The 22,401-nt window shown below is 40.9% G+C and overlaps 1 long non-coding RNA gene across 2 annotated transcripts in view; it reads left to right on the top strand.

Moving 5' to 3' along the window:
- Nucleotides 1-7,554: 7,554 nt before the first annotated feature.
- LOC124554775 overlaps nt 7,555-22,401 on the top strand; it is a 47,791-nt gene continuing 32,944 nt past the window's right edge. For both annotated transcript variants that reach the window (XR_006968443.1, XR_006968444.1), the window contains exons 1-2: nt 7,555-7,693; nt 10,796-10,980. This is a non-coding gene — a long non-coding RNA (uncharacterized LOC124554775). The remainder of the gene's footprint in view (nt 7,694-10,795; nt 10,981-22,401) is intronic.

Genomic DNA, 22,401 nt, shown 5'->3' with positions numbered 1-22,401 from the left:
CGTATCTAATCTTCAGCACTCTTATTGATCACCATGTTATGAAAGCGTCCATTGTCTTCTTGACAGAACTGTTCATCGTCCACGTTTCACTTACATACAAGGCTGCACTCCACACAAATACCTTTGTAAAATAGTATCCAACCATTAGAATTTATATTCGATGTGAACAAATTTTCTTTTTCAGAACGCTTTTCTTGCTATTGACAAGTCTTCAGTCAGGTTTGCGTCTGCACCAGGAAATGCCTTACAATTTAAAATCTGGTTTCGAAAATTCTGTTCCAAATATATATATTATTCTTTCGTGATTCTTAAGCAAGGTGCTGGCGATGATTACATTATGCTCTGTGGGAAATTCTATCTGGTGGCTTCCACTTTCATTCCTTCCACCTAGCCTTTGTGTTCTTACTGTTTTCGTGTACCTGCTACCGTATCACATTTTAAATTTTTGTCTCGCTTAACTGTCTGAATAATCCCTTATTGTACATTGTTTCAATGTGTTAGGAGATAGTTAACAATCATGAACGGTAGTCATGAAATTGGTTTATGTTGAAATGAGAAAACATGAATAATGAAATATGTGAAAGAGTACATTGTACAGAAAATGAAAAATTGGTATGTCTTCACCCAACTTCGTCTTTCCTTCATGTAGGTGTAAGATATATTTATTCAAACACACCGGGCGTTTCAGTGGGTCTCGCCCCGTACCTCAGTGGCTGTTCATCATTGGCTACCGCTAGCGTCTGCCGCTTCCAGATCGGAACGCCAATTCCGCGAGCCGCTGCGTCAAAGCGGAAAACGCTTGCCGCTGCCGTTGCCGGACGCCGCACTGCCGCGCTCTAGTGGGAACCGGCCTTTTACTGATGCGGCGCGGCGCATTGAACTGCAGACGGCACCTCAACAGCTGCTGTGTGTGTGTGTGTGTGTGTGTGTGTGTGTGTCCCGTAAAGGCCAGTTCCCACTAGAGCGCGGCAGCGCGTCGTGCGGCAACAGCAGCGGCAAGCGTTTTCCGCTTTGACGTGGCGGCTCGCGGAATTGGCGTTCCCATCTGGAAGCGGCAGACGTTAGCGGTAGCCAATGACGGACAGCCACTGAGGTATGGGGTGGGACCCACCGAAACGACCGGTGTGTTTGAATAACTATATCTTATACCTACATGAAGGAAAGACTAAGTTGGGTGAAGACATATAAATTTTTCATTTTCTGTAGAATGTACTCTTTTACATATTTCATTATTCATGTTTTCTCATTTCAACATAAACAGATTTCATGACTACCGTTCATGATTGTTCACTATCTCCTAACACATTGAAACAATGCACGATAAAAGAGATTATTCAGATAGTTAAGCGAGACAAAAATTTAAAGTGTGATACGGTAGCAGGTACAGGAAAACACTAAAAACACAAAGGCTTGGGGGAAGGGATGAAAGTGGAAGCCACCTGATAGAATTTCGCACAGAGCATAATGTAATCATCGCCAGCACCTTGCTTAAGGATCATGAAAGAATAATACATACTTGGAACAAAGTTTTCGAAACCAGATTTTAAATTATAAGATATTTCCTGGTGCAGACGCAAACCTACAATAATTTATTGGTTACGAGCTGCGGTTTACAACTAAAGAGACAGTAAACGGTAGCAAATTAAGTAAATGGAACTTGAATAAGTCAAGACCCACAGTTTTTCGATAATCTTAAAGTTACCGTAATGCAACGACTGACTGAAACAGAGAAAGGAATCCGCTAGAATACGAATGGATATCTTTGAGATAAAAAGTGGTGAATGCAGCAGAGTATGTGAACGGGAAGAAGGTACAGTAGAAATCGTTAGATAAAACGTGATATAATAAATTTGACAAGAGGGAAAAATATAAAAATGCAGCAAATAAAGTAGGCCATGGGAAATAGAAATGTCTAAACATGACATTGACAGAAAGTCCAAAATTGCAACGCGATTTTGCACTTGGAAAACAGGGGAATGAAAATGAGAAAGAACAAAGAAAACTTTGCTCAAAGGAGAAGCAACTGTCAAGGACTCATTTGGCAAGCCAGAACTAAGCAAATAAGAGAAGGCTAGAAAGTGGAAGGAATATGTAGAGAGGAGAGGGGGAGGGGTTGTACAAACTAACATAAGCACAATGTTAGATTCCTGTGAAATGTCTGAACACGCAAGGCAATACTGATCCTACCACTTAGTTAAGTAGACACACTGAAGAACTGCGAAACTGTCTTTATAGCATTTTCATGTTTAGAGAAAGATTTTGACATTCTTAATTAAAACATTCTTTGAAGCTCTAAAACATAGGGCCACAAGATTATCTACAACTTGTACAGAAACCAAACTGCATTTCTAAGACTTCAATGACTTGCAAGGGAAGCAGTAATTGAGAAGGCAGAAGTAGAGAGGATATAAAATGAAGACTGTGAATAGCAACAAAAGCGTTCTGAAAAAGAAAATTTGTTCACATCGAATATAAATTCTAATGATTGGGTACTATTTTACAAAGGTATTTGTGTGGAGTGCAACCTTGTATGTAAGTGAAACGTGGACGATGAACAGTTCTGTCAAGAAGACAATGGACGCTTTCAAAACGTGGTGATCAATAAGAATGCTGAAGATTAGATATGAGGATCGTGTAACTAAAGAAGAGGAACGGAATTAAATAGAGCAGGAAGAGGAAGAGGAAATTACGGCACAACTTTGACTACAAGAGGGGTAAGTTGACAGGACATATTATGAGGCGTCAAAGAGTGAGGACAAAGGGGTTGGGTGATAGTATTCTGATAATAATCATCTGTTGAAATGCTATTCTGCTATTTTATCGATTAATGTAAGCAGTGAATTTACTATTCCATGCACTTCTCCACAAAACATTTAAACCAAAACTGAAATCAGCTGAACACCAAATCTTTCAACCACTGTCTGACAACTACTGCATTCTCTTTCAACTTTCTATAACTATCACTGGCTAGCCACACACACATACAGATATAAGGAGAACAAAAATAAACAAACATTAGTTTTCAGCATATAATTCTTTAGATTGGCAACATGCACATAAACAAACCAAACAGGAAGGGACATGAGGTGAACCCACTGTAGTTATGACTTCAAATCAGTGTTTTCGGTAAAATGTCTACAGCTAGTGACAGAAGAAAAAAGAGCGAACATGAAAATGTGCTTATGTTCCATAATCTAAGTTTTAGTTCAACCTCCAGCATGTGAACAGGTGAGGGGAAACGCAGATGTCCGCCAAAAACTCGATTCACTGTAAGTAATCAGTTGTTGTTGTGGTCTTCAGTCCTGAGACTGGTTTGATGCAGCTCTCCATGCTACTCTATCCTGTGCAAGCTTCTTCATCTCCCAGTACCTACTGCAGCCTAATTCCTTCTCAATCTGCTTAGTGTATTCATCTCTTGGTCTCCCTCTATGATTTTTACCCTCCACGCTGCCCTCCAATACTAAATTGGTGATCCCTCGATGTCTCAGAACATGTCCTACCAACCGATCCCTTCTTCTAGTCAAGTTGTCCCACAAACTTCTCCGCTCCCCAATTCTATTCAATATCTCCTCATTAGTTATGTGATCTACCCACCTAATCTTCAGCATCCTTCTGTAGCACCACATTTCGAAAGCTTCTATTCTCTTCTTGTCTAAACTATTTATCGTCCACGTTTCACTTCCATACATGGCTACACTCCATACAAATACTTTCAGAAACGACTTCCTGACATTTAAATCTATACTCGATGTTAACAAATTTTTCTTCTTCAGAAACGCTTTCCTTGCCATTGCCAGTCTACTTTTATATCCTCTCTACTTCGACCATCGTCAGTTATTTTGCTCCCCAAATAGCAAAACTCCTTTACTACCTTAAGTGTCTCATATCCTAATCTAATTCCCTCAGCATCACCCGACTTAATTCGACTACATTCCATTATCCTCGATTTACTTTTGTTGATGTTCATCTTATATCCTCCTTTCAAGACACTGTCCATTCCGTTCAGAGTAATCAGTTATTCACGTGAAAAAAGATGTGAACTGTTTTATAATCTGCAAGTATCACATATCAAAACAAAACTGAATCATTCTAGATTCCACCGAAGATGCCTTAAAGTAAAAGGCGAAACGCGTCTTGAAGCAATAAAGTACACTGGATAAAGAAAAAAACGTTTGTTACTTCCAAAGGAAATAATCAATAGCTGTAGATAATTAGCAAATTACATCTTATGACATACCAGCAAATTAGTCTCGGTTTAATTTCTCATTACACATGCTATTAAATGCTGTTTAAAAAAATTCATCTATCCCTTCCTAAAAAACTGTAGTTTCTTTCATATCTTGGTAGTTAAACAGATTTTGGATATTTATCATGCGACGAAATACATGAGTTTTTACAAGTTATCGTTTGCAAAAAAACACGTTTCGATTTCTTGAACCGTTTACGAAATTTGCAGTTGATACAACCACATGGTTTACGACGAGCAGGACGAAAGTATCGTCGCGTAGCGAGCGACCCGCTCGCGCTCACCGCACAGCCCATCCGCCGACATATCATTCAATATCTCGAGAACGGTGATAGCTATCGTTCTGCTCTCAGCTTTAAAAACAATTTCGATATGTTGACTAAATTTCATACGCAATAATGTATTACCTAAAATGAACTGTACGCAAAGTCCACGCAATGCGTTTTTACCTCTGCACACTCATTCAAATTTCGTGTAAAGGTTTACGTAAATGCGATACAGCAAGTAACCACGACGAATAACGAAAAGAAATTCGGTCCTTTATCGAGAGAAGGGATCAGGCTGTAACATGCCCAAGAATCAAATTTTTCTGCCGAATAGTTTCCTTGGAATCGGATGATAAGTATTTCATAGCTGCCGCCGCGTCCGCGCCAGCGGTTCGGCGAAAGTTCGTGTGGCCCGGGGTTCCGTACCTGACGTCACGCTCAGCGCGTTCTGTGATTGGCGGCGCGCACCTGGAGCGCGGCAGGCGGCAGCGGAAGCGGTTCGACATGGTCAAACCGCGACGCAGAGCCCACCGCGCCTTGCCGCTGACGCCATTTCCATGGCAACCACGCCGCTGACACGCGGTTTTGACGCGCGGCAGCCCTAGTGGGAACCGGCCTTAACAGCAGACGCTGCTCCGGCCGCAACGGACGACTGCAGTGGGGCGATACTGGTTTCTTGCGATGCCGGCGGCACAGCTAGATTCAGCGACAGCTTCGTCAATCCAGATGCGTTGTAATCCTAGGCGTCGTTAATCCAATTGCGTCGTCAATGTGCACACCTAACACTGTTTATCACTGTTCCATTGTTCAGTTGCGTGTCGCATTTCACTCTCGAATACGAATAACTAAAATCACTTTCACTCAGTTTAACGGTGTGATTCCCGGCCGATTAGCACCATACGTGGGGCGGCGGGTGGAAAATTTAAATCTCTGTTGTATTGTATTGTTGCCATTCTCAACAGTCTCTCTAACTACAATGTTGGCAACCAGAAAGTGATTAGCAAAAATGTGATGCCTGTAATTAAAGTTCACTGTGCCCACTCTGATGGAGAAATCAAGTTATTGATCACATAAGTTCATTACTCTGAGGATTTAGGATGATATCTGGGATTCATAGAAAATGCAGCTTACTACAACAATTTTCACTATATTCTGAAAACGATAAAGCGTAAGGTTTCAAATAAATATTTAACCAAGCAATGGTATTATCAGCTGTAGTACTATCAGAGCTGTTCAGAGTCTATTGCGCAGATCCTATTATCCCTAGATAACGAAACTGTTCAATAACAGTTATCGATCTAAATGTTCAAAGTGAATGCTCGCCAAAATTTGATGTTAATGCTCATTAAATACCACGCTAGAAATGACAGAAAGTCTGTGCTGAGCGCTCTTAAGCCGGGTTCACACACGCAACGGAAGTATCGCCACAAGTCAAGTCGTTCTGGAGTGGCGCTGTGAGCTACCGTTCACACAGGACGCCACAAATTCTTCGTCATTGCGCAGTTTTCAAAATGGCGTCACCTGTCTCAGCTGATCAAACGGCTGTACATATTACTAAATAAGATATTTGGAAACATAATAAATGCAAAATATTGCTTACCAAAGTGTTTCTCGTCTCTCTTGTCTCGACTACATGTTTTAAGAACCGGTCTGCAGCCTCAAACCAAGCAAGGCTGGGTTTATAAATACCGTCTGTAGACGCACCACTCTTAAGTGATTTCAGTACTTTTTTATGTTCATTCATGTAAGCATTTCGAATTTTTAATTTTGTTGTCGCTACGTCAATTCCAGGTACATATTCACTCATACTGTTTACTATTTCAATTAATGCAGCATCTCTCAAATTTCTGTCTTTGTATGATTCGCTTTTGTGGTTCCAAAGGCATTCTCGTTCTTGATACACCTCCAAGAATCTCATAATTGTCGCTGTTGACCACTTTTTGACATATTAATAGCAAAAGCACTATCTGCGAACGAATACGCACTAGAAAGGTTTGAATCCAGCCGCGAGGTATCAATCGAATGACGTTATTCGATTGTGGAGAAGGCAAAATGGCGAAACAAAGTCGAACCACAGTCTAACTGTCGCTGTTGACCACTTCTTGACATATTAATAGCAACAGTTAGACTGTTGTAGAACCAAGTTCAACTTTTTGGCGTGACAAAAGTTGCTCTTCTTAAATGGCGCCACCGAAAACTAGGAGTTCACACATGCAACTACAAAGCAACTGCAGTTCGCCATTAGCAGTGGCGATACTTTTGTTGCCTGTGTGAACCCGGCTTTATTCCTGACTAGCCGCTGGGCTAGCAGAACACCACTTCAAGTTACTAAATAATCAACTGCTTCATTCGCTGAAGGCCAATGAAGCTCTCTATTTAATTGTGCTATCAGCACACAGGTAAGCATCTGTAATAAAATTCTGATGTGGGTAAGCTAAATACTTGGCGAGAGAATTATTTTAGTTGCACTGCACGCAATAGATGAGCTCTGAACTTGCCCTTTGGAGAGATGCTGCAGCTATAGTTTTGTAGCTACCTTTTGGAAACTTCTCACATCTTTGTTATTATAGCGTATCTCCATTCTACCTACATCTAAACATCCTAGCTTTAAGAATGAGAAAGTTTCATCCTAGCTTTATCTAGTCACCTACTTAATCTATCTTGCTTCCATACTCTTAGGACACAAAAACAGAAAATAATGAATTTCAACCAAAATATTACTTTGTGAGATCCAGCATGCTGTTTCCCTTAAATTACAATGAAAAAGGAATCCGAATATAAATTTGGAAGTTTCTAGCTCCTTCCTGTTGCGCTGATGATTTTTACGTAAAACGCCCAAATTTCGAAAACTGTTCAACTTACTAAACTGAAACTTATCACACTATTATTTTAGCATCACTCCTGACATGCTATTAACTTTTCAGATTATTTACTTTACTTTTAAGGTATTGCGCAACATTCGCGATGTCAGAGATAGTTACAGCGGACTAGGCTGGCACACAATGGAAAGCATATGAATTCTATATGGCGTGAGTAGGCCGCTTCCCTACAAGTTGAACTGTAGAATTCACTACCACAGTAGTAAAAGTAAACCCTTCAGTATACTGGTTTTCTATGAGTCCTGTCTACACTTCTGAATGTAGTTTTATATTTGGATGCAATAGTTGCTGGTGAACGTCAGGTAGGGAATTGAAAATCTCGACTCAGTAACAAACTATACTACGGCTCATGGACCACATATATAATTTATAATAATATTCAATATTTCAACATGTATAAACCAGTAAAAATATTAACTGTAGCTTGTCAGAATATGGGTACAATACTTTACTTGTCTACAGGAAATCATCCTTCAGTACATTACGGTAGCAAATTCTAGATCCTTGTAGCTCATTTTGCTGGGGGTCTTTACGTCAGCGTCGGCTGCTCTTTTGGATTGCTCTCCTCTTACAAACATTTTTTGTATTACTTGAGGGGTTATGAGTGTCAAAAGATAACTATACGTTTCCAAATCCATCCTCAAATAATTGCGCCAATCGTTGTTCAGGTGTGTCTCAAAAAATGGAAATGAGCGTATGGCATCATTTGGCCGAGAGGCCCCTATTCGGGTAAGTTCGGCTGCCAAGTGCAGGTCTTACAGGGTGTCCGAAAAGTCTTTCCCTGATTACATAAATTGATAACTCAGACTAGAAGTAAGATACAAATATGAAACTGGTGTCTAATTGTTTATAAACTATTAAAGTTTTTTTTTCACACATCAGTAAACGCCCACATGAGCACCCTTGGTAGCGCGTAGCACATCTAGGCAATATTCAGTTTCCGTCCACACATTAGCCAACATCACTGGAGGGATCGATTCAATGACTGTGGTTATCCGTTGCCGCAGGGTTTCAAGATCTGGTACACGTGTTCGGTAGACCTCGTCCTTGACATAACCCCATAAAAAGAAGTCTAATGGGGTTATGTCAGGAGAGCGTGGAGGCCAAACCGTTGGCCCATCACGACCAATCCATCGCCCAGAGAAGGTCATATCGAGATAGGCACGGATGTCCAAACCCCAATGAGGCGGTGCATCGTCTTGCTGAAACAAGAGAACGGGGTGATACTGAAGCAGCTGAGGAACAGCATACAGTTGCAACACGTCCAGATGCACTGCAGATGTGATGGTAGCCTCAGCGAAGAAGAATGGCCCGACAATTCGATCGTGCAATAGCGCGCACCAAACATTCACCTATGGACTGCCTCTGGTGCACTCCATGACCTCGCCAGGGGGTTATGAACCCCAAATGCGCACATTATGGGGATTCACTACTCCACTGACAAAAAAGGTCGCTTCGTCGGAAAATGCAATTCGTCTGAGATAACCATCGTTGTCCGCAATACGTGATAGCATTTCGACCGCAAAGTCATAATGACGTGTACTGTCATTGGGCAACAAGGCCTGAACGATTTGCACTTTGTATGCATGAAACAATAAACGTATGTGTAAAATGTCATGGAGAGAGCTTTTTGGCATCTGTAATTCACGTGAGGCCCTGCGCACCGATTTCTTCGGACTTCGCAGAAAAGACTGCCTTACAGCTTCCACCCTGTCTGCTGAGGTTCTTGGTCGACCAGACCTCGGAAGGTCAGCAACCGATCCTGTGTTCTTGAACTTCTCACACCAGGCTTTAATGCTCTTGACATCAGGTGGATTCCTTCCAAATGTTGTCTGGAAGTGTCTCTGCACTGTGGTTGGTGATCATGTCTCATGGTACCACAGGACACACTGTGCCTTCTCCTGATTGGTTAACATGGCTTCTTGGGCACTGCACCTCATCCACTACTTACGCACTGAGAACCTAAACAGAAAAAAAACTTTGATAGTTGTAAACAATTCGACACAAGTTTCATATTTGTATCTTACTTCTAGCCTGAGTTATCAATTTATGTAATCAGGGAAAGTCTTTTCGGACACCCTGTATTTCATTCGGCGCCACATTGGGCGACTTGCATGTCGGTATGGTCTACCTCACCAGCTGGCTGACTTGACAACAGGAGAGGAAGTGGGGGGGGGGGGGGCGGTTCTGGGTGGAGGCTGGTAATAGCACCTCATTGGAGCCGCTATTCCATGCAAAGCTGTTGTGGTTGTGGGTCGTCGGTCACTTAAGTTCTTTAGCTTATTGCGATCCTTTGTCTTGGGATTTTCTTAATTTTCCATTCCCCTATAAATGTGCCCTTACCTGCTTTCCCCTCCTGGAATCAAGCCTCAAAACTGTGCAAACTGGAAGGCTTCAGTGCATCAGACAGTTGCTAAATTTCACACAGATAAACTCTATTTTTAGATTGTTGTGAATTTACCAAACGTTTAAGCCCCTACTAGCCTGCTTGATGTCACTGTTTTTATATCTGTTGTATTCCCGGTAGCCACCACTGTGGCCTTGAAGTAGGGAATTTATTCTCATAAATTATTTTGGAAGAATTATAAAATATCTTCATCTGTTTCTATTAAAATTTGTTTCTTTTAATTTTTTAAGGCAATATTTCTGAGCTTTCTAGTGCTTGGTGACTATTGATTTTTATCTTGTTGTAAATTTTTTAAGAGAGAATTTTAAAGTATATTCGAAATCTTCTGACACTCTGTAATGATTGATGATGATCTTCTTGTAATTTGTTTTAAAAAGAAGGATAAATTTCAAAGCAAATTTTTAAGCCCTTCTGTTGCTCTGTGATTATCAATTGTTGTTTACTGTCTTTTTGCTCCATTCCATTTTAATGGTAAATTTTTAATGTTTTCTCGAAATAAATCTAGGTGGTGTCAACCACAAGTGATGTTGATCCTGGGGCTTGGCCCTTCGATGAAATCTTGCCACCACCAATGAAAGACGATTTCAATGGTAGCTGTAGAGTGTGGTTGGAGGAGGAGGAGGATATTAGTGTTTAACGTCCCGTCGACAACGAGGTCATTAGAGACGGAGCGCAAGCTCGGGTGAGGGAAGGATGGGGAAGGAAATCGGCCGTGCCCTTTCAAAGGAACCATCCCGGCATTTGCCTGAAGCGATTTAGGGAAATCACGGAAAACCTAAATCAGGATGGCCGGAGACGGGATTGAACCGTCGTCCTCCCGAATGCGAGTCCAGTATGCTAACCACTGCGCCACCTCGCTCGGTGTAGAGTGTGGTTGTTCCATTGTGTGAAAGTGGAGGGGAGAGTTTGTCTTCCCCATATTGACATCACTTGTGGTTTCATTACTGTGTTATATTGCTGGTTAATATTTTTGTCTAATATTTGTTGTGGCTTACAGGGGTGTATTACGGGTGATGGATCCCAGAAGCTGCCTTGGCATAGCCTATTTTAAGGAGGGACCAATTTGAATATGAGCTTAAGTTATGGCAGCAACCAATAGGTGGAGGTGTTGCTGAGTTAGCAGCAAGGTTGTGCGAATCTTTGGACAGCCCAGTTCATATTTCTTCTGACCTCGTTGGCAAGGTAGGTGCAGTGCTTTCTACTTGTTCTAGTGCTCTCAGTGAGCTTAGTTACAATGTGGCTGATTGTTTAGAGAGTCTTGCAGGTTCTCCACTCAGTTATATTGCGTTTAATATCCTTTGACTCGAGGTTCACTGCGCAGTGTACTTTTGTAAATACTTAGGGAATGGGGCACTCTAGCAAATCTGAGGATTTGGGTGGTACAGTTAAAGTTAGCATCCCGTGTCCGTAATGAATTTGAACATGCCCATTATTGGCAGGAACAAGGGCCTACTGAGAATCTGCTCAAATACATAGTGTGCACTCATGGCAGTTGTCACTTTGCAGATGATTGTCACAGAACATGACAGTGTGGTCATCATTCTCTAGGGAATGAGACTGGAAAGTTGGTCACTGGTTGGTTGGTTGGTTTTGGGGAAGGAGACCAGACAGCGTGGTCATCGGTCTCATCGGATTAGGGAAGGATGGGGAAGGAAGTCGGCCGTGCCCTTTCAGAGGAACCATACTGGCATTTGCCTGGAGTGATTTAGGGAAATCACGGAAAACCTAAATCAGGATGGCCGGACGCGGGATTGAACCATCGTCCTCCCGAATGCGAGTCCAGTGTCGAACCACTGCGCCATCTCGCTCGGTTTGGTCACAAACTGCATTTGCCCAGGGCCTTCAGATTCAGAGATGAGCAGTGCAAACAGCAAAAGGGGTTAGAGTCCGAATTCCAAATGCAAGGCAGCAAACCCCATTGATCACCATTTAAACCTTGTGGTCGAAAAGCAGGTTTCTGGTATAGAAAAGGGGTTCAACTGGTGTATGACTGTCCAGTTGAGCGGGGCTCGAGACCTAATGGATGACGCCGTATGTACTGAACTGAGACCGGATGGTGCAAACCTCCGAGCCGATGCGCTCGTGTCGGCGGCATTAACGCGTGTTACTTTCTGTATGTTTGTGCTCAGCTTAACCAGGAACCGGTCTGTGGCCTCCTAGACTCATGCAGTTCCATTTCTTTGTTATATTACCATTGGTATTTGGAATACCGTGGGTTATGTTATGTAGAATGCCTCCTTTGCGACCACTCTTTAGAGATGTCAGGCAGTTAGTGGCCAAATGTTGTCTCTGATAGGTGAGGTGCGGGGGAAACTGTGCATTTGTGTTTTTTCATGGCCAGTTAAATTGGTTGTCATTAAGAATTTGCCCATTCCCTTACTCAGTTGTGACTTTATTCAGCAAAATCGGTTGGTGCTTGATTTTTGCCAGTAAGACCTTTTCCTTGAAGTTTCATAGTTTGGAAAAAATATCCTTTTGTTTTTGTTGTAACAGTGGCAAGGTCAAAGTACTTAACTCATGCCAATCTGAGCTCATCGTTAACCATCTTGAGGAAGGTGATGCTCACCAGCTGTTGAAGATCTTGGGAGACTATCCCGATTTGCTCACTAACCATTTAGGTGTAAAAGACAAAATTCAGTATAAAATTCAACTATTGGATAATGTGTCTATGTGACAAACTCTATATCGTTTGTACCCCCAAAATGAGTATGTTGCAGCAGAAAGTGAACCAAATATTGAAGGATGGGCTTATCGGGCCATCCATGTCACCTTATGTGTTGTCCATTTTTATCGTTCCCAAGGGACAAGGCAAGGATTTTAGGCCACTAGTCGATTATAGGGCCCTTAACTAAAAAGGTCGTCCTTGCATCTGTGCTGTTGCATGAGTTACAGTTTTCACGTGGTCCTCTGGAACCAGCTCTTTCACTGTGCTTTATCTTAAACAAGCCTATTATCAGATACCGCTTACTGAGGATTCCAGGCAAGTGACTGCATTTTGTACCAACCGGAACCTGTATGAGTTCAATTGGGTCCCTTTTGGATTATCTACCAGTGAACCAGTCTTGACTTATCTCTTGGACCATGTGTTGGACAATCTCAAGTTTAGCTGCATGTATAATTACCTCAACGAAGTTCTTATCTATAGTAGTTCTTTTGACCAGCATCTGTGTCATATTCAGGGGGTGTCATCACAGCTTCAGGCAGCTGGTTTAACGGTTAAACCAGCCCCCTAGCTAGACATCAGATCTCCTTTCTGGGACATCTTGTTTCAGAGGACAGGATCAGTTTTGACTGAGGGTGCACTTCTGCCTTGTTATGGTTCCTGCCTCCAAGGAATAAAAGGGAATAGCTCAGTTTATTGGCCCAACTTACCGGCCCTCTTAATAGTTTTGCATAAAATTGGGGAGTCCTTCGTTTGGGGAGAGAGTCAGCAGTATGCCTTTGAGGCCATTAAAGCTGCCTTGAGTAACCCTCCAGTCTTGGCCATCACAGATGTAATTCATCCAGATTTTACGGTCCTTACATGAGCTTGATCCGTAATGACAGTACGATACAGTATGAGATCCTCAGAAAATAATAATTATGTTATATTAACAAAAGGCAGTTGCAGTACTCTTATGTACTGAAAACTAACAAAACAATATTTACCAATACGGACAGGGGCATCAATAAATAAGTTAAACTGAAACGCATTTTGGAGATGAACCGAGCAGGTGGTTAATGGCATTGGAAAACCCCACTTAACAGAGAATGGCCAGGTTCAAAAAGGGATAAGGCCAGAACAATACATTATTCCTTGTAACGTAAATATAGCCGGGACCGAGGGTAAGTGGCTGGATGGCTTTAACAGGGCTAGGCTGCGACCCGGCAAGACAAATAAAATTCACCTCTAATGAGTCAGCGATTGGCCAAAGCCATACTGGGCAACGCAGATGCGACACGGTGGGGAGATCCCCATTATATAAAAGCATTTTGAGAACTAAAATTTCTAGATATCTCTCTCATTTTGCGGCGGACTACACAAATGTGTGGAAAATAGCGAGGGCGTTGAGAGCTTTGCTTTCTGCAAAGTGTGCATGATACACTTCACGTATTGTGGCGACAGATAGCAAACAGGTAGTTAATTATTCCTGCGGGAATTTTTGCGGGCAAAGAAATTGTGCATGTCACTCCAACCCTTAGCGAGTGTGCAACAGCCATTATTTCAACTAGGAAAAAATTAACGTTTTACGGAACACAGGAAAGTTGAGACTGAGTGAATTCAGTCAAGGCCAGAGTAGGGAATTAGCGTTTCAGATCCAGCACGGAGACAACGCTGTTGCAGATGCTGCTTGGTAAAGTACCATCACGCATTAGGCCACAGTAAATGTTGAGTCGAGATTTTGCTCACTCCAAACTGCATACGCTTTGACCATTGACTATCTAAAGCTAGGATACTAACCTACCCTCACATTGAGTACATGAGAGTTTTTTCATTGGTTTAAAAAGTCCACCAACTCAGTGCATTGACCAGCTACGACATCGTAGATGTAAATGAGCTAATGAAATTTTAATCATTCTTTCCTGTGATAAAAAAATTTTCATGTGTAGAGATAACAGTTTTAATAATCGTCTATTCAGTATGTCCAAGAGTGAAATATTTTGTTATTGAGTGTTGAAAGTAACTGAACATGATTGTTGTGTATCACTTGACCCCCTGAAAGCACAGATGATAAATTATATGTAGAATAGAAAAGAGAATAGCTGTTCTGTATCTCTAAAATAGAGCCCAAACTTTCACTTTCTTTCATTCATGCATTCTAGTTAAGTGACAGCAGCATTTCTAATTATTTTTATTATGATCCACACATGATATTAGCTGACTTATAGGGCCAGGTTCATATTTGTATAGAATATCTGTTTACCACCCTAGGCTTGAGAAGACAGTTCAGATCTTTTGTCCATTTGCGCGCCAATTGGTAAGCTAAGTTTGCATACATTAGTACACTTGCTGTGCAGATACAAAGTGCGGACAATCTCACACAGACTTTCAAAAGCCTTTTATTGTCCAGACAGATGTCTCCAATCCTTGTGGTGCCGCTGTTCTACTGCAGGAATGTTCTGGGAAGAGGTGCCCTGTACTTCTAGGAGCTTGACACTGGCTGAATTAAAATACTCTATTTACGAGTATGAGACTTTGGCTGTACTCTTTGCACTTGAAAAATATCAATTCCACCTGGAGTATAAGGAGTTTCATCTTGAAACTGACAAACAGACGTTATGCTGGGCCCTGGCCTGTCCCAGGAAAACTGGTAGAATTGCTAGGTGGGCGATGAACATATCCGCATTCCACTTTCAGGTGCGGCATATAACAGGGGCTGACAATCAGGTGGCTGATGCACTTAGGCAGACGTTTCAGGAGGACGGCGAGGAGATAACGAAGTGTGACAAAGCATTCAAGGAATCGGCTAATGCCGTTTTAACCGAAGTGCCAAAGTTCTTTGCTGATGTCGACATTAAGCAGGACCAGGACCCTGAGCTGGGAACTATCAGGAAGTGTCTGCTTGCTGGAGAGCAGGTGCCAAAGCATTTGTTGATAATGGGGATTTTGTGTTGTGAGGTTGAGAGACCACCTGAGCCAACGGTCTGCCCGTGTAAATTGGCCTTCCATTTTTCGCTGTTTTCATAACTCCTTGCTTGGGTGCCATTTGGGGTTTCACAAGACCCATCACTGAGGTGAAACAATACGTAACTTGACCGTTGTCGAGTAAGAATGTCTGACGATTAGTGGAGGACTGGCAGGCAATCATTACATCTTGGTTGTCGTGAATGGCTTTTCCCGGTTCAGTTGGCTTATTCCTAGTAGGGGAGTTACAGCCGCAATTACTATCAACCATCTTTCTAAGGTGTTTTCTATACATGGTCCATCCAGGGTCTTAGTGACAGTGCCATGGCCTTTGTTTAAAGAGAGTTTAAGTGCTTTTGTTTTCAGAATGCCATTAGACATATTACGGCAATGTCCTACTATCCCCAGGCCTCATTTGCCGAGAGAGTAGACAGGATCTGGCCTGGTGGAGAAACAATGTCAGCTAGTATTAGCTGTCCTTCAGCAATTGTTGGATGCTTTCAAATCTAGAGTGGAGAAAAGCCCATAGTAAAACACTATATGAACAATGAGGATCATCTACCAATTATCCAGTATTCATATATGGTATTGCCAGTTGAATGACAAACTATTCAGGAACAAGTGGAGAAGATGCTGAAAGATCATTGAACCTTCAGAAAGTCCTTGGTCCTCTTCCTTGGTCCTTGTGGAGGAGGGGGATGGCACTCCTGCATCAACTACCAACAACTGAGCAAAATCACTAAAAATAGGTCCACCCACTGCCAAGCATTGATGACAACCTAGACCGCTAAAAAGTAGCAAACAAATTGTCAGCTATGGACATTCAAAGAGGCTACTAGCAAATCAAGGTTGAGGAGGCTGATGGAGAAGACTGATTTTGTAACTCGTGACAGCCTCTGAGTTCAAAGTTATGCTCTTTGGTCTATGTAATGTTCCAGCCAACTTCGAATGTATGATGGACAACCTGCTTCAACACTATGATGGACGAGCTGTCTTTGCTATCTGGATGATAATGTCATTTTTTGAAGACATTTAAAGAACATCTAAGCTGCCTGATAGCCATGTTGAAGGGTGTTCTGACTGCAGGCCTCTGCCTGAATCTGAATTGTTTGTCACCCAAGAAATGAAAATTTTGGGATACCCAGTTAATAGCAAAGCCAATGGCCTTGCTGCAGTGATAACACCAATTCTCATCAGATCACCAAACTTAAGAACTATAGTTGCATGGCTAGCACTTGGATGGGTGACCGTCCACGTCTGCCAAGCACTGTTAGCAAGCAGGGTGCACTCAGCACTTCTGAGGCCAATTGAGTAGCCACAGGGTGGCGCATGAAATGTGTTACCATTTTGTTTCTGAATATAAACTTTATTGTCAATACAATCTGAAAGGAACATATACTACACTGAAGAGCCGTGCATGGAGATTTGTTCTAACTCAGCACATGCTCAATATGTCCACCATTTTGTTTCCTAACTTGCTTCAAACGAACACCGAAGTTAGTGATTACCCTATGGCACATGTCTTCCATAATTTCACTGCAAGCTTGAAGAATAAGTCTTCTGACCTCCATTAAATCACGTGGACGTTTCGGGAAAATTTTTTCCTTTAGGTACCCCCAAAGAAAAAAGTCACATGGATTGAGGTCTGGACTATTGGGAGGCCAATTTTGTCCGTCACTGAAGTGACCTGGAAACCTGAGTGAAATGATCCGCATGTCAAAATGCTCGTGTAAGAACTCCAACACAGTGTTTGCGGTACGTGGCCTTGCTCCACCTTGCATGAACCACTGCATGTTGAAGGGCAAGGCAGTAGCAAGAAGCTGTGGAATGAAGCTATTGCGAAGCAAGCTCAAATAAGGCTTGCTGTTCACAGTTTCGTCAAAGAAAAAGGGTCCAATAAGTCCGTGACTGGAAATTGCTGCCCACACTGTAATCCTCAGAGCATAATGTTGTCATTCATGAAGCACTTGTAGTTTTTCAGTGGCCCAAAAAGCGTACATTTTGTTTGTTAACCACACCGTCTAAATGAAAATGCGCCTCATCTGAAAACCAAATGTTATTGAGAGTTTCTTCCCTATTCTCCGCCCACTGAACAAACAGTGGTCTCTGTTGCTTGTGTTCTTCAGTGAGCTTCTGTGCACAGGTCATCTTGTATGGGTACATATGGAGGTCACTTCTAAGAATGCATTGAACGGAGCGTCTGGATATTCCCAGTTGCACTGCTGCCTTTCTACAAGATTTCCTGGGACTTCTCCGTACAGCAACTCGTACCGCTTCAATATTCTCTGGTGAACAAACAGGCTTAGGCCGAGGTCGCTTCGCTTCCAATACTGTTCCTTCCTGTACAAATTTATCGTACAACCTGTGGATGGTCTTCTTGCAAGGGACCCATCGTGTGTTAAACTGTTGTCGAAAATGCCTCTGAGTCACAACAAGGCTTTTCGTTTCATGAAAAAGTAACACAATTGCCAATCGTTGCCGAGTTGTCAGTCTTCCGTTGTCAGCCATTGCTGCTTACTAGTCTCCTAGCGGCAGTATCGTGAATTACACGTCATTTCGTAACTCATTTGTTTTTCCAAGCTCTGCTGGTACTGCTGCAGAGATTCCAACGGGATATCTAATGTGCGTAGTACATTGTGAAAGAAACAATTGGTAGCACATTTCGTGTGCCATCCTGTATTTGAGTGAGATGTAGTGGCTCCGGTCGTGAAAACTGACAATGGGTGGAAAAGCGGTGTGCTGACCACGTGCACCTCCATATTCACATCCAGTGACACCTATCGGCTGAGAATGACATGGCGGTCGGTTGGTACCGTTGGAGCTTTTGAGCTGTTTGGTTGGAGTTTTAAGTTAATAACAATGGAGTTTGTCCTGCTCCACAGAGCATAAGAGCAGTAACAGATTTTCTCATTCTTAGCACATTTGTGATGTGAAATATGTTGTCAGAATGTGCTCACACTATCGGCAAGTCACTGCAAGAGACACCAAATTCTCCTTGTCCTTAAGAAGGCATTGTATGATGAGAATTGCACGACAACTGTGCGCTGACACTAGCAGTTATGGTATAGGTGCTGTTCTAATGCAGATTCAGGAATTTGCTCAAAAGGTGATATATAAGGTGCACATGTTGGTGGGCACAGTCTGATATTTGGTGATAAACAAGAATTTTTGAAGCCAAGGTTGCATGTTAAAATATTTCTATTAGCTCAATGCCTGTTTTCAACAGAGTCTGGCTGTCATCTTCAGATCTACAGTACACCAGGAGAAAAACATTACTATGACATTCTGCAAAACTGTAAAACCTGTACACAAACCAGATCACAATATTTATTACATACCTTCTGGAAATAATATTACTGTGCATGAATTCCACAAGCATAATGAGAGCACACTCCATTTACAAAACAAAGGCTCCACATTTTCTAGTCAAATACACAAAACAAAGTAAATAAAAAGTCGATTGTACCAACAGTGTGCTCCGGTGTAGAGGCGAATTTGTCCATGGAGCCATTATAGCTACGGCCCATCGGAAGAGATTGAGCGGGCATGCAGCAGAAACATTGAAGGGCGGCTATATGCTTGGTCATCAATTATTAACTATTCGTTCAAATACAACATTGTAATCACTAGAAATATCGACATAGGAATGGTTATTACGTAATGAAAAAATTACCTATTGGCCTAAGCGAAAACAACCATAAGCATTTGCATAATATCCCAGCATAGAGCAAAGACTGTCGGTTAACCTGAATCACTGACAGAATTATATCATACACTTCTACATTTATAGCTTATTTATACATGTAGATGACTTATCTTGTTGAAGGTAACAATACATATAGATATAGTTGCTACACTTACAGGAGCATCTACAGAACTATACTGACGACATTGTTGTGTAGATGTTCTGAGTGTAATGTCAGCAACAGTTGGCTAAGAAGGTACTTGCAGGTCAGACTACCTTACGATTACAGCTTCAACGTTCATAATTCTTGGAAAAATAAAATTGACAGTAACATTAGAAAAAAATGTGCCAAGAGGATACTACAGATATGAGGGTGCTCTTGTTGTGACATATGGCCTAACAAACATTATAAGAACATGCTTAACAAATAGTATAGAGGATAGGCTGGACATTTTCATACATCAGTTTCATAAGCACTGTACTTGCTAACATACTGGAATAGTAAGGAACCATAATGCTACAAATGCATTACAGAAAACTAACAATTGGGTACTAGTGAATAGTGTTTTATTCGTCTCATAACATACAATTTCTAATCATATGATTAGTGTACAGGAGACACGTCAAAAAAATGGATAACATTACTTAGGCCTAATTGGTACAAACAATTTTAACATTAATGTAAACTTTTATTTTTCTTTCATCCCTTTTGTGAAGGACAGCTACATTTACACACAAGACTATATGTACATTTATCCTGCTCAAATGTTCAGTTCATCCTTCATGAAGTCCTCAACAGTGTAGTAGCAGCATTTGACAAGTATATCATATAGCTTTGTTTTCAGTGTCTCTAGGTTCATACTCGGAACATTCTTTCCTTTTAGCTTGTTATGAATTTTCGTTGCCATATACTGAGGAGACTGCGCATATAGATTTAAGTGATGAGTGGGAAGCGTAAAATTGTCTTTGTTTCTCGTGTTATACACGTGATTGAAACAATTTTTCTTGAATAACTCTAACTTGCTATGTAGAAAGATGATAATATCATAGATGTATACGGAGGGAACTGTTAATAGCTGTTGTTTTTCAAATTGTGGGCGGCATGATGTCCTTGGATGGGCAGTACACATGTTCCTTATTATTCTTTTCTGTAACTTTAGTATGCGCAATATATTGCTTGAATTTCCCCAAAGAATAATACCATACCTTACAACTGATTGAAAGTAGCTGTGGTATGCAATTTTCCTTGTATTTATGTCTGTTGCACCAGCTAATATTTGCATAGCAAATGCAAAGCTACATAATTTGTTTAACAGGTAGTCAACATGTTTATTCCAATTTAAATTTTTATCTAGGTTTACCCCTAAAAACTTCACAGAATCTACTTCTTCTATATCCTGATTTTTATGAGATATTTTAATTTCTTGGGGCTTTGACTGTTTTGTTCTGAACTGGACCATGTGGGTTTTGGGGATGTTCAATCTTAATCCATTCAGTTGGAACCATGTTTCTAGTTTGTTCATTGTGTTTATTATGTAGAGAGGGATGTTTTCTGGCTCCTGGTTTTCAATTAATACAGATGTGTCATCTGCAAATAAAATCGATGGAGCATTTATATTTTTCGGGAAATCATTAACATAGAACAAGAACAAAATAGGTCCTAGAATCGAGCCTTGAGGGACACCTTGGGCTACTGTTTTCCATTTTGAATAGTAATTTGCCGCATTTGATGAGACAATCACTCTTTGTTTCCTATTTGTTAAGTATGAAGTAAGCCAATTTAGAACATCGCCCTTGATCCCATACTTGTCAAGCTTATAGATGAGTGGTGCATGATTTACAGAGTCAAAGGCTTTTGTGAGATCACAAAAGATTCCTGCAACTTTATTATGGTTGTCTAATGATGTGCTGATCTTGTCGATAAACTTGTTAATTGCATCAATAGTACTGCCATGCTGGAAACCAAATTGGTTTTCCGTAACAGTATCATACTTCTCCATAAAATTTCGAATCTGATTAGCAGCAGCATTTTCAAAGATTTTTGATAGGACTGGAAGGAGGGAGATGGGACGATAATTCCCCATATCCTCTCTTGACCCTTTTTTGAGCAACGGTTTTACTTCTGCATACTTCAGCACCTCTGGGAAGCTTCCTTGTTCAAAGGATTGGTTTATTATTTTAGATAGTGGGTATCCTATTATTCTACACACAAATTTAAGGACTTTTGCTGGTATTCCATCCCAACCTGCAGAATTTTTGTTTTTTAGTTTTAATATAATTTTTTCTACATCTATTGTTGAAACTGTTTTGAATTTTGTGAGGCATTCAGAATTATGATTTAGTCCAAAGGGGCATACATTGTTCTCATAATCTGCAACATTAACCTCTGGTTTCACTACATTAATGAAGAACTCATTGAAGCATTCTGAAATTTGAGCTGGATTTACAATGATCTCATCTTCAAGCTTAATTGTACTAATTCCATGTCTAGAGGCTTTGATACCTAATTCGTGTTTTACAACTGACCATACTGCCTTTGATTTATTCTCATGTTTTAAGATTAATTTATTATTTGTCATTTGCTTTGCTGCTTTGACAACTTTCTTAAATGTACTTTTGTATCGTTTAACATATTCAATTTTTTTGTTATGTCTTAGTTCCTTATGTAGCTGCCTTTTCTTAGCACTGGAGATTTTTATACCTTTAGTGATCCATTTTAATTTTGTCATTTTATTAAAATAAGTTTTTTGTAGAAACATTTCATTGAAAACACTTGGAAAATCCCTTAGAAATGCTTCAAAATTTGCCGTGCATGAAATATTTTTATCAAAGTGCCATTCTGTCTCCTTGATCTTATCATGGAATAGAGTCAAAGTTTCTTGGTTGAAGATCCTTTTTACATAAGCTTTTTTTACATGGGACTTCTCTACCTGCTCTGGGTAGCTCAATAAATAATGCTGAATGATCAGAAATTCCTAGATCTAGACAGAATTTACATCCATCTTCAAATATGTAATTCGTTAAAATATTGTCAATGCATGTAGCTGACAGCATTTTCTCTTGTAGATTCAGAAAAATTTAATTTGAAGCCATATTTTTTCCATTAAGTCTGTAAATTTTGATACCTCACGTTTCATTCAACACACTGATGTTGAAATCAGCAGCAACCACAATTTTTTTCCTCTTTTCTTTACTGAGGTATTCTAACAAACTCTGAAATTTACGCAGGAAATGCTCAGTTGTCACCTTCCCTGGGATTCTATAAATTGATATTATAACAACATTTAAATCCTTTAACTCAACACAGCAACTT

The sequence above is a fragment of the Schistocerca americana genome, chromosome X (assembly GCF_021461395.2).
Source record: "Schistocerca americana isolate TAMUIC-IGC-003095 chromosome X, iqSchAmer2.1, whole genome shotgun sequence".
Classification (NCBI taxonomy): Eukaryota; Metazoa; Arthropoda; class Insecta; order Orthoptera; family Acrididae; genus Schistocerca; species Schistocerca americana.
The sequence above is the reverse complement of the archived record's forward strand: the minus strand, read 5'-3'. Positions and strand labels throughout refer to the sequence as shown.